This window comes from Mandrillus leucophaeus, unplaced genomic scaffold (assembly GCF_000951045.1).
Source record: "Mandrillus leucophaeus isolate KB7577 unplaced genomic scaffold, Mleu.le_1.0 Scaffold98, whole genome shotgun sequence".
Lineage (NCBI taxonomy): Eukaryota > Metazoa > Chordata > Mammalia > Primates > Cercopithecidae > Mandrillus > Mandrillus leucophaeus.
Window position 1 is genome coordinate 1,359,569 of NW_012110696.1, and position 13,145 is coordinate 1,372,713.

The window sequence follows — 13,145 nt, forward strand, 5'->3', positions numbered from 1 at the left end:
CCTGGGTGACAGAGCAAGACCCCATCTCCTCCCCCACAAAAAAAGGGGGAAAAAATCTAATTTTTATGCCTGCAACTTTCTCAGTAGTCTAATTTTGTAAGTTTTCGTTGTAGTTAGTACTGCTTCTGCTGAAATGTCATTTTTTCTCTCCCACTTAAGGAAGAATAAGTTGTCTTAAGTTAAACAAGCTTCTCCATGCTTTCGTGACAGTTCCAGCCTCTATCCTAGGCTACTGTGTAGAAAAACATGAACAGATCATGAGAGGCAGCAGCGCAACTCCTGCGTGCAGCTCCATGTGGGCCACATTCACTCCTCATCGTCATCTAGGCAGCTCCTTCAGCTCACACATGCTGAGCACCCACCCAGGCTGCTCACTCTGGGAATGCAGTCATGGACAAGACACAAGAGCCCTGCTTTCATGGGGCTTCCACTACAGCTGAGAGAGCAGATAGGGACAACAAACAAGGTGGGATCAGGAGAGCAGAGGAGGTACACTTTTTTTTTTTTTTTTTTTTTGGAAACAGAGTCTTGCTCTGTCACCCAGGCTGAAGTGCAGTGGTATAATCTCGGGTCACTGCAACCTCCACCTTCCGGTTCAAGTGATTCTCATGCCTCAGTCTCCCAAGTAGCTGGGGTTACAGGTGGGTGCAACCACGCCCAGCTAATTTTTTGTATTTTTAATAGAGACAGGGTTTCGCCATGTTGGCCAGGCTGGTCTCGAACTTCTGGCCTCAAGTGATCTGCTTGCCTCAGCCTCCCAAAGTGCTGGGATTACAGGCCTGAGCCACGCACCCAGTCCTGCAGAGGGAGTACACTTTTTAATGGGCGGAGAGTCATCAAGGTGGGGTTCATTGAGAAACTGTTACTCTAGCTAAGGAAGTTCACAAATTTTTATTTCTTAATGGGCTTTCTCTTGTTTCTGAACCTTGAAATGGAAGGAAATGTAAATGCATACAGAAAGAACGCTATCTGGACAGTAAATGGCACCTCCATCCATCTGGTTCTGTCAGACAAAAACTTAGGGCTATCACTGGCACCAGAACTTCCCCTCATCTCTCCTTATCCCAAACAACACAACTTATCAATTTTACTCCAGAAGCCTTCCTAGCTAGGCCTGTCCACTTTTCTCCACACCCACAATCCCAACACTGGCCAACCACCAAGCTCTTTCACCAAGACTGACGCCAACAGTCTCCTGACTTATCAGTCAGGAAACTCAGACAGTAGCTCTCAACTCAAGGGCATCAGAATCACATGAAGGACACATTAGAACAGAGATTGTTGGGCCCCACTCCAGAGTTTACGATGCAGTAGATCTGAGACCTGAAAACGTGCATTTCTAACTAGCATCCAGGCCACTGATGCTGCCAGTCTGGGGACCACTTTGAGAACCACTGGAGATTGGTTATGGTACAGTAACAAACCCAAAACTGTTACTTGGCTCAACCCAAAGTTTTCTTTCTTTCTTTCTTTTATTTTATTTTTTCGAGACAGAGTCTCGCTCTGTCACCCAGGCTGGAGTGCAGCGGCGCAATCTCAGCTCACTGCAAGCTCCACTTCCCGGGTTCACGCCATTCTCCGGCCTCAGCCTCCCGAGTAGCTGGGGCTACAGGCACCTGCCATCACGCTCGGCTAATTTTTGTGTGTTTTTAGTAGAGACAGGGTTTCACTGTGTTAGCCAGGATGGTATCAATCTCCTGACCTCGAGATCTGCCCGCTTCAGCCTCCCAAAGTGCTAGGATTACACGCGTGAGCCACCGCGCCTGGCCCAAAGTTTTCTTTCTTGCCCATGGCACACATCCGTTTGTTTCCACAGTCAGAAACAAGCGAAAGGGAATATGATAAAGCATATGTCTCAGCCCTTCCACTCAGAAGTTGCATGTCACTTTCCACTGGCCGGAGCAAATCACAGGCCAAACCACATTTCAAGGAGACAGGGCTGTCCAATCCAATCAGGGACCCAAAGCAGGGACAACGGAAAGGTTTTCACCTGAACAGAGTGACCACAGATTGGGCTTCTGTACACTCTTCCCGAACCTTCCCCAGCACCAACTCAATCTATAGAGCAATCTAAGGAATCCTCTTTCCAAAGCAAATAGATTCATGTCACACCATCACCCTTAAAAACCTCACACTGCTCTTAATAGGACCTAAAAGAACGTGCCCAACTCCCTCTGCTCCAGCCATACCAGCTTTTTCCTGCTCTATCACGGAAGTTCTGCACAGACTCTTCCCTTCATCTGATACTCACCCCTACCCTCATGGAGCCAACACCCAACCCTCATTCTGCTCTCTGCTCCCTGCTCTAGTGTCTATCCCATCAAGAAGTCTTTCCCAAAGCCCTGTCAGGTATAACCTCCCTACTAGATGCACTTAGATCTTTCCTTCATGACTTGCTTTGTGTGATAAGGAATTCTAAACTTAACACATAAATGTGGAGAGAATAGTTAGAACCAGGGCTCGGAGGAGTAGCTCACACTTGTAATCCCAGAACTCTGGGAGGTGCAGGCAGAAGGACTGCTTGAGTCCAGGAGTTCAAGACCAGCTTGGGCAACATGGCGAAACGGCAAAACCTTCTATTTAAAAACAGAAACAGGCCGGGCGCGGTGGCTCACGCCTGTAATCCCAGCACTTTGGGAGGCCGAGGTGGGCAGATCATGAGGTCAAGAGATCGAGACCATCCTGGCCAACATGGTGAAACCCCGTCTCTACTAAAAATACAAAAAGATTAACCAAGCGTGGCAGCACGCGCCTGTAGTCCCAACTGCTGGGGAGGCTGAGGCAGGAGAATGGCGTGAACCCGGGAGCTGGAGCTTGCAGTGAGCCGAGATCACGCCACTGCACTCCAGCCTGGGTAACAGAGAGCAAGATTCCATCTCAAAAAAAAAAAAAAAAAACACACATTAAAAAATTAGCCAGGTGTGGTGGCACACGCCTGTGTCCCAGCTACTCAGGAGGCTGAGGTAGGAGGATCATTTGAGCCCAGGAGGGACCTTATCTCAAAAAAAAAAGTTAGAACCCATGTGCCCGTACCACTTTCAACCTAGACCAGTCCTGAAGTCCTGATGTAACCACAAATAACCGGCTCCCTCGCTCCCATAGGATCATGACACAAATCCCAGATGATGTACCATTTCATTGGTAAATGTCTGTATGCACCTCTAAAAGGTAGGAATTACTTTAAACACAACAAAACCACTACCACAGATAAAAATAAAAATAATTCCTCAATAATAAATATAATCAATGTTCCAAATTCTAATTGTCTTAAATATCATAAATGATGTTCAGTTGTTTCTCTAACAGACTGGCCTGACACTAACACAGATAAACCCTACGATAAAAATTAGTCCATGTACCTCCAGTCTCTTGTCATCAGTCCCCTACATTTTTCCCTGTTGATGAGTATGGGTTACTGGTCTTAGAGTTTCCCACATTCTCAGTGTTGCCAATGGCAACTCTGTAGTATAGTTCAGCATGTTTCTCTCACCCCTGTATTTCCTGCAGATTGGTCGTTAAACATAGGAGCTTGACTGGACTCAGGTTTGATTTTTTTTTCTTTTTGACAGAAGTATTTCACAGGCTTTTCAAAGATATGACCTTTGCTCACTGTCCCGCCCCATTTCATCCCGTTTCAGGCCTATAAAACCCATGGGAACAAGGACATAGGTCTTGGCTCATCACTGGCACACAGCTGATACTCAATGAATGAAGAAATATCAGACAGAAGTACACTGCCATACTGACTGGCAGAAATATAACGGCTCAGTCTTCCATCCACATATAGACAGCTATATGTTAAAGTTTTCCCTGAGAGGCAAAACAAGTTCGTTCCAAGGACTGCTTGAGTCCAGGAGTTCAAGACCAGCTTGGGCAACATGGCGAAACGGCAAAACCTTCTATTTAAAAACAGAAACAGGCCGGGCGCGGTGGCTCACGCCTGTAATCCCAGCACTTTGGGAGGCCGAGGTGGGCAGATCATGAGGTCAAGAGATCGAGACCATCCTGGCCAACATGGTGAAACCCCGTCTCTACTAAAAATACAAAAAGATTAACCAAGCGTGGCAGCACGCGCCTGTAGTCCCAACTGCTGGGGAGGCTGAGGCAGGAGAATGGCGTGAACCCGGGAGCTGGAGCTTGCAGTGAGCCGAGATCACGCCACTGCACTCCAGCCTGGGTAACAGAGAGCAAGATTCCATCTCAAAAAAAAAAAAAAAAAACACACATTAAAAAATTAGCCAGGTGTGGTGGCACACGCCTGTGTCCCAGCTACTCAGGAGGCTGAGGTAGGAGGATCATTTGAGCCCAGGAGGGACCTTATCTCAAAAAAAAAAAGTTAGAACCCATGTGCCCGTACCACTTTCAACCTAGACCAGTCCTGAAGTCCTGATGTAACCACAAATAACCGGCTCCCTCGCTCCCATAGGATCATGACACAAATCCCAGATGATGTACCATTTCATTGGTAAATGTCTGTATGCACCTCTAAAAGGTAGGAATTACTTTAAACACAACAAAACCACTACCACAGATAAAAATAAAAATAATTCCTCAATAATAAATATAATCAATGTTCCAAATTCTAATTGTCTTAAATATCATAAATGATGTTCAGTTGTTTCTCTAACAGACTGGCCTGACACTAACACAGATAAACCCTACGATAAAAATTAGTCCATGTACCTCCAGTCTCTTGTCATCAGTCCCCTACATTTTTCCCTGTTGATGAGTATGGGTTACTGGTCTTAGAGTTTCCCACATTCTCAGTGTTGCCAATGGCAACTCTGTAGTATAGTTCAGCATGTTTCTCTCACCCCTGTATTTCCTGCAGATTGGTCGTTAAACATAGGAGCTTGACTGGACTCAGGTTTGATTTTTTTTTCTTTTTGACAGAAGTATTTCACAGGCTTTTCAAAGATATGACCTTTGCTCACTGTCCCGCCCCATTTCATCCCGTTTCAGGCCTATAAAACCCATGGGAACAAGGACATAGGTCTTGGCTCATCACTGGCACACAGCTGATACTCAATGAATGAAGAAATATCAGACAGAAGTACACTGCCATACTGACTGGCAGAAATATAACGGCTCAGTCTTCCATCCACATATAGACAGCTATATGTTAAAGTTTTCCCTGAGAGGCAAAACAAGTTCGTTCCCAGGGCGCAGAATCAGAGGTCAGGCCCTGTAGGAGTTCTAACTCCATCACATACAGCCTTGTGACTTTGGATCAGTTACTTGACATCTTTGGGATTCAATTTCCTGCTGTGAGGATTCAATGAGAAGATGCTTTGCTGCTCAAAGATTCATGTAGCAAGGCTGTACAAAGATTACACCAACTCCAAATTTTGGAGGGGAAAGAACACAGAAGTCTCCTATTTCTAACTTTTTTTTTTTTTTTTTTGAGAGGGAGTCTTGCTCTGTCACCCAGGATATGGAGTGCAGTGGCATGATCTCAGCTCTCTGCAAGCTCCGACTCCCAGGTTCACGCCATTCCCCTGCCTCAGCCTCCCAGCGGCTGGGACTACAGGCACCCACCACCATGCCCGGCTAATTTTTGGTATTTTTAGTAGACACGGGGTTTCACCGTGTTAGCCAGGATGGTCTCGATCTCCTGACCTTATGATCTGCCCGCCCTGGCCTCCCAAAGTGCTGGGATTACAGGCATGAGCCACCACGCCCAGCCTCTAACACATATTTTAACCAAAAATCTAGAAATTCACGTATTTATGAAATAAAAATCATTAGGAAAACAGAATAATACCCAAAAACTATCTCCACTTGTTAACTAAGTGCTTTCCACATCTAGGCACTGAAGACAAATCAAAGGGCCCTCAACTTGAAAAATTCACATGGAAAAGAGAATGAGACAAGAGCCTGTGCAACAGGCTAACTGTCATAAGAGGGCCCAGTACTCACGAAGGCATGACAAACTTGGGAGAAAACACACACACACACACATATCAAGTGCCATGGGCCCAGGGTCTGCAACACCTGGTTCTGGTAGAAATAGTGAAAGGCTTCACAGAGATGAGGGGTGAGCCATAAAACCACCACAGCAACACAAAATTAGGCAACTCAGGAAGAAGCAACAGCACATGCAAAGATCCATGGGACAGGGCGCGGCTCATCACAAGAGCTACAGGCAGCATGATGTGATCTCACAGCAACCACAAAGGACTGGCCAGCCAAGACGCTAGAAAGACAGGCAGGATCACTGGCCAGAGTCACAGAGGAAAGAAAAAATACACATTAAAAAAAAAAAAAAATGGGGTGTGTATACACACACACACACACACACACAGAGATATATGAAGGAAAGACAGGCAGGAACCACACGCCATCCTCAAGATCCAGGGCTTTCTCTTCTAAGCAAACAGTGAAGTTCCAGTAACACATTTTTAGGCAGGTAGGTGAGATCAGAGCTTCCTTCTGGAAGGAAATGAGGTAGGTCAGAAGCAAGGCCCACTTTCCCTTCCCCTGGTTCACAGAGAGGTAACAGTGGTACCAGCAACTACCCAATCTTTCCATCTGTAAGGTCTGGACAGGGACCCCGCTCCTGCACCACTCTCACGCTGTGGTCCAGCCCCGGCAATGCTGCCTCTGCTCATTCTCTCCCACCTGTCCACACTTCCCCAGCCTCGCCTCCTGTGCATTAGTAAAGTCACGGTTCTCCACCCCTGCTAGTGATGCATAAGGCTCTTCTGTGACCTCTGCCACCAGTCCATGGCCCTCCACCTTTCCAACTCCACACCAAGGCAAACATGCTCACACCACTCCCCTTCATTCACACCATTGCTGGGACATATTATGCCCCCTAAAGCATACAAAGTACTGAGGGCTGTGTATGTATTCAAATAGTCACTGAATGCCTGACAGTCACTCAGGTACCATTCCAGGTGCTGAGGATATGACAGCAAGCCAAGCGAAAGGAGAAAAGTCCCTGCCTTCGCAGATGACCCAATGCAGTCAGAAAGACACATGGAATGTTGGAGGTATGTGCTATGGAGAAAATCTAAGGCAGATGGGGAGTGTCAGATAGCAACAGAGTAATTTTTAAAATTGTTTTGGCCAGGCATGGTGGCTCACGCCTGTAATCCCAACACTTTGGGAGGCCAAGGCAGGCAGATCACTTGAGGTCAGGAGTTCGAGACCAGCCTGGCCAACATGGCCTAGTCTCTATTAAAAATACAAAAAAAAATTAGCCGGGTATGGTGGCACACACCTGTAATCCCAGCTACTTGGGAGGCTGAGGCAGGAGTATCGCTTGAACCCAGGAGGCGGAGGTTGTGGTGAGCCTAGATTGTGCCACTGCACTCCCAGTCTGGGTGACAGAGTGAGACTCCATCTCAGAAGTGTGTGTGTACATATATAATAATTTTTTAATTTCATTTTTCTTTTGGGACAGAGTCTTACTGTCACCCAGTCTGGAATGCAGTGGCATAATCATGGTTCCCTGCAACCTCAAACTCCTGGGCTGGAGTGATCCTCCCATTTTGACTTCATAAAGCACCAGGATCACAGATAAACTGTAATAGTACCCGGTCACAACAGAGTACTTTAAATCTGTGGTCAGAGAAGGTGCCTGAGAGGGAGAAGTATAAGTAAAGACCTGAAGGAGGGTGAGGGACAAGCCACACAGATGCAGCATTCCATGTCAAAGGAGGAGCAAGGGCAATAGTCGGAGGCAGCGGAGCTGCAGGGCTTCAGAGCAGGCAAGAGGCCCGTGTGGCTGTAACAGAATGAGAATGGGACTGGGTGAAGATGGAAAAGACAAGGGTCTCCCAAAACAGGCAGGGAGTCAGGGATGGCATTCAGTGTGGGGCCCAAGCTGAGACCTGGCAGAGGGAAGGAAGAGGGAAAGCACGCCTAGCCCCCACACACATGGGGTAAGGGGGCACGGGGCAGAAGAAAGGAACAAAAACTGACCATGCAAAGGCCCAGAGGAAAATCACGGCAGAAAGAGATAAGCTGAATAACTGAGATGAAGGCAAAACGCATAGTGCAGTGAGAGTCAGAAAGCCCAGTGAGAGACTGGTCTTGGACCCCAATGGGCAGTAAGAGTCACCCCCGAAGAGTGGGGACACACAGGACATCTGTATTTTAAAAAGACAAGGCAGTGTGTAGAGAACTACCTGAAGACAGTAAAACTAGAGTTGGAAAAATGCTTTCTGATCATTAGCCTCCATAATATAGCAGCAAAAATATATGAAAACCATCAAAATATAAGAACATTATTAACATGCACAGATGCTCTAAAAGCGTAACAATTTTTTTTTTCCTTGAGACAGAGTCTCGTGTTACCCAGGCTGGAGTGCAGTGGCGTGATTTAGGCTCATTTCAACCTCTGCCTCCCAGGCTCTGGCAAGTCTCCTGCTTCAGCCTCCCGAGTAGCTGGAATTACAGGCACCCGCCACCACGCCCGGCTAATTTTTGTATTTTTGGTAGAGACGGCATTTCACCACATTTCCCAGGCTGGTCTCGAACTCCTGACCTCAGGTGATCTGCCTGCCTTGGCCTCCCAAAGTGCTGGGATTACAGGAGTGAGCCACCGCACCAGCCAACGGCCTAACACATTTAATTCACATCATCAGCTGTCTCAATGCCAACCAAGTCAACTTAAAAACTGAGGTTCCAATTCCTTCCAGAAAAAAACAGAATTTTTTCTACATACCCACTAGGGTAGTCTCACTACTGGGGTTTTGTGTTTAGGTTTGATTTTTTTTTTTGAGAGAGGGTTGTGCTATCTCCCAGGCTGGAGTGTGGTGGTATGATCATAGCTCACTGCAGCCTCAAAGTACTGGGCTCAGGTGACCTCCCACTTCAGCCTCCCAAGTATCTGGGACTATAGGCACACACCACCATGCCCAGTTAATTTTTTAAAATTTTTGTAAAGATGGGGTCTCCCTATGTTGCCCAAGCTGGTGTCAAACTCCTAGCCTCAAGCGATCCTCCCACCTCAGCCTCCCAAAGTGCTGCAATTACAGGCATGAGCCACTGTGTCTATCCACTACTGGAGTTTTTGAGCTGAGGCCATCACTCAGCTAACCAACACTGCAATTTCTATCCTTGTATATTTTGTTGAAACCATTAAGTATTACAGAAAGTAAGATGCTTTGAAAACTCATCTGGGGCCAGGTGGTTTTAGGAAGGCAGATGCTAATACAAACCTAATTTGAAATCTTTTTTTTTTTTTTTTTTTTTTTGAGACCGGGGTCTCACTGTCGCCCAGGCTGGAGTGCAGTGGCGCAATCTCATCCCACTGCAAGCTCCGCCTCCCAGGTTCATGCCATTCTCCTGCCTCACCCTCCCAAGTAGCTGGGACTACAGGCACCCACCACCATGCCCAGCTAATTTTTTATATTTTTAGTAGAGACAGGGTTTCACCGTGTTAGCCTGGATGGTCTCAATCTCCTGACCTTGTGATCCACCCACCTCGGCCTCCCAAAGTGCTGGGATTACAGGCTTGAGTCACTGTGCCCGGCTAAAACCTGTCTTGATTTTTTTTTTTTTGAGACGGAGTCTCGCTGTCTCCCAGGCTGCAGTGCCCTGGCACGATCTTGGCTCACTGCAAGCTCCGCCTCCCGAGTTAACGCCATTCTCCTTTGTCAGTCTCCTGAGTAGCTGGGACTGCAGGCGTCCGCCACCACGCCTGGCTAATTTTTTTTTTTTTTTTTTTTTTTTTTAGTAGACATGGGGTTTTACCATATTAGCCAGGATGATTTCAACCTCCTGACCTCGTGATCTGCCCACCTGGGCCTCCCAAAGTGCTGGGATTACAGGCACGAGCCACCGCACCTGGCCAATCTGTCTTGATTTTTTAACTAGCAAACCAAATTTCATCAAATCAATCAATTCCTTCAAAAGCTATACTGCAGGCCAGGCACGAGGCCGAAGTGGGAGGATCACCTGAGCCCAGGAGTTCATGACCAGCCTGGGCAACATGGTGAAACCCTGACTCTACAAAAATTAGCCAGACATGGTGGCACACGCCTGTTGTCCCAGCTACTCACAAGGCTGAGGTAGGAAGATCGATTGAGCCCAGGTAGTCAAGGCTGCAGTGAGCTGTGATCATATGACTCCACTCTAACCTGGGTAACAGAGCAAAACCCTGTCTTTAAAAAAAAAAAAAAGGAAAAAGCTATACTGCAACTTGGCCAGGCACAGTGGCTCACACTTGTAATCCCAACACTTTGGGAGGCCAAGGCAGGAAGATCCCTTGAGGCCAGGAGTTACAGGGACCAGCCCAAACATGGCAAGACTATCTCCATAAAAAAATTTAAAATTAGCCAAGCATGGCGGCAACTGCCTGTAGTCCTAACTACTTAGGAGACTGAGTTGGAAGGAGAGCTTGAGCCCAGGAGTGCCAGGTTACAGTGAGCTATGATTACACCACTGCATTCCACACCAGGTAACAGGTGAGACCCTGTCTCAAAAGAAAAGAGCAATGTTGCAACCAACAGACAAATATAAAATGCTAGAGTCCCTGGGTAACCAACATAAGTCTTTTTCTCCCCCAAAGTACTCACTGCAAATAACCATTCATTAAAAAAGAATTAGCAAATCATACAGTTTATAAATACAAGCCTAATCCTCTAAAGCCCCTGTGTCATCTCTTCTATTGTATTCTGTGTACTTTTTTTTTTTTTGGTCTTGACCAAGGATAGAGAAATCGACGAGGTAGATTTCTTGTTCCATCTTGGTGGTAGTACAGATCTGTCCTATTACTTGTTGTACTTATATACTTGCAATGTTTCAGAGTGACCTTAGCCAAGCCATTTCCTTTCTAGACTCAGCTTCTTCTCCCAGATGCTCCATTACTTACAAAACAGAGAGGCAAACAGGCCAGATACTGGCATTAAAATGGGCAGTTTGTTTACTCTAAGCCATATACCCATGTATTCAGCATTTACTGAGTGTCTGCCATGAGAAGGCACCAGCAGAGGCAATGCTGCCCAAGGCAATGACAGAGTCCTACCTCTAAGAGTTAACCCAACAGGGGAGAAAGGTCACAAGTGGCCATTAAAAAGCCATGAATTATGCTCAAAGAGGAAGGACAGGTGGCAGGCAGTCCACACCCAAGAACAGCACACACAAAGGCCTGGAGTCAGGACATGGTACCACATATTCGGAGAACAAGGTCACATTTACCACAATCAAGCAAAACAAGAGACTGAGGTTCAGAAGACTAAAATGCTTATCCAAAGTTGTATGCATTCTATGCCCATGAGCAGCCCACCAAAAAAAAAAAAAAAAAAAAAAGGCAAAACCAAGCACCTGGATCAGAATATATGAGTACAAAGCCTTATGGCTTCTGTTCCTGCTGATTAATTATTTACTTAGAAAGGTTATTTGCCCACTTGCCCCGCTAAAAAGAACAAGGCAGAGCCAGGAAGGCTGAGTGTGCCTGTAGTCCCCACTATTCAGGAGGCTGAGGTGGGAGAATCACTTGAGCCCAAAACTTTGGGACTGAAGTGCACCATGATCGCTCTCCTCTGAAATAGCCACCACACTCAAGCCTGGGCCACATAGAGAGACTCTGTCTCTAAAAATAAATAAATAGCACAGGACAAAATATGTTTGGATTATGAACTTCAGCACCTTAGCACATCCTTTCATACAAGTTCTTACTTAGTAAAGAGAATCCTGCAGCTCAGCAAGACTAATTCCAGCTACTTTTGCATGTTTTACATTGAATCTTCAAACTGTAAAAAAAAGTTCACATTCTGCTATGTGAGTAAACTTTGTAAGATTTGATTCCTTTTAGGAGAAGATAATCTGAATAGGCAGAAGGCTGTACCCATGTAACTCCCACAGGATTAGGAAGAGTGGGTAGTCTACCTATTCAGATTATCTTCCTGACTCATTACAGGATTCTGATTAACGCTTCGTTTGGGTCCCCACATTTCAGCAGGTACTGGTTTAAAAGCCCTGGATAAGCTGATTGCATAAAAACAAACCAAGTCACACCTACAGTCTGTTGACCTTATCATTTTGTTCTGTATGTCTCCACAAGTTATATTAGTTTACATGTTACACAAGAATATGTAAGATAAATTGTCCATCATTGTTTGAAATTGACAATTACCTCATACTCTTAAAATAAAATGTTTACTGTTAGAATCAGAGGCCAGACTCTTTGATAGTAAAGCAGTCAGGAGAGGACGATTTTTGCACTGAATAGATCAGAGCTGTTCACAAAAGCTTACAGAAACTCAAAATTGTGCAGTAAGTCCTCACTCTACCAACCATCAGCCCAAAACTGAAGGTTGCTGGGTTTGGGTGGCTGAGAAAATGGAAGGAAAGAAAAGGAAATGACTCAAAGTAATCGTGCTTACAGCATGAGTCCTCTTCATCTCCATTTGGCAGTTTAGATTTGAACTATCATCAGTTGTGCGGAATGAGAGCACACATCAAGTACACAAGGAAAGGTTGTGCTCACAGAACTTGTTTGCTTTATGTTGCTGGCGTTCTGCTTTTTAAAATATTGTTGCTCTCATCACATTTAAATATGTAACTAGGGCACTTAAAACATTTTGGGAAAATTAAAAAGTTTAAGTCCCAAGTTCATAAATGGGATGGCTCCTAAGTTATTTTCCATGCTGATAATATTTAAAATACACAAAATAGAGTCAATATAATCAATGCGTGATGTTGGCATTTAACTCATTTAAAAATCAAGGCTTGAAAGTCTGTGAAGTAGGTGGGTAGTACTGAAGAGCTCCTCCTAAGCCAGGTCTGAACTTTATCAAGTTAGTCTTGTCCTCACAGGGTCTGTTCACACACACACACACAATACACGTTATCTACCTAAAAATGACTAACGTCACCACATCAGTTTTGATACTATGTTTCAACTTGAATGTCAAAGCCCATCGTGGGCACAGAAAGATTGGTGCTGCAATGGGTCCATAATATCCTCATCCATTTTATTTCTACCGAAAGTCAAGACCAGCATTTTTTAAACGCCGAGATTTTAAACCACGGTTCCTGTGAGTGGAGCAAAACCAGCCATTCAGTCGCCAGGTCCCATCTCATGTCCTGAGGCTTCAAGGACTATCAATCTCTATCCTGGTGCAAGGGGAACATCCCAGGTGGGAGGCCCGGAGGCCGAGGGCGCGCAGCCCCCCAGCAGGGTACCCACG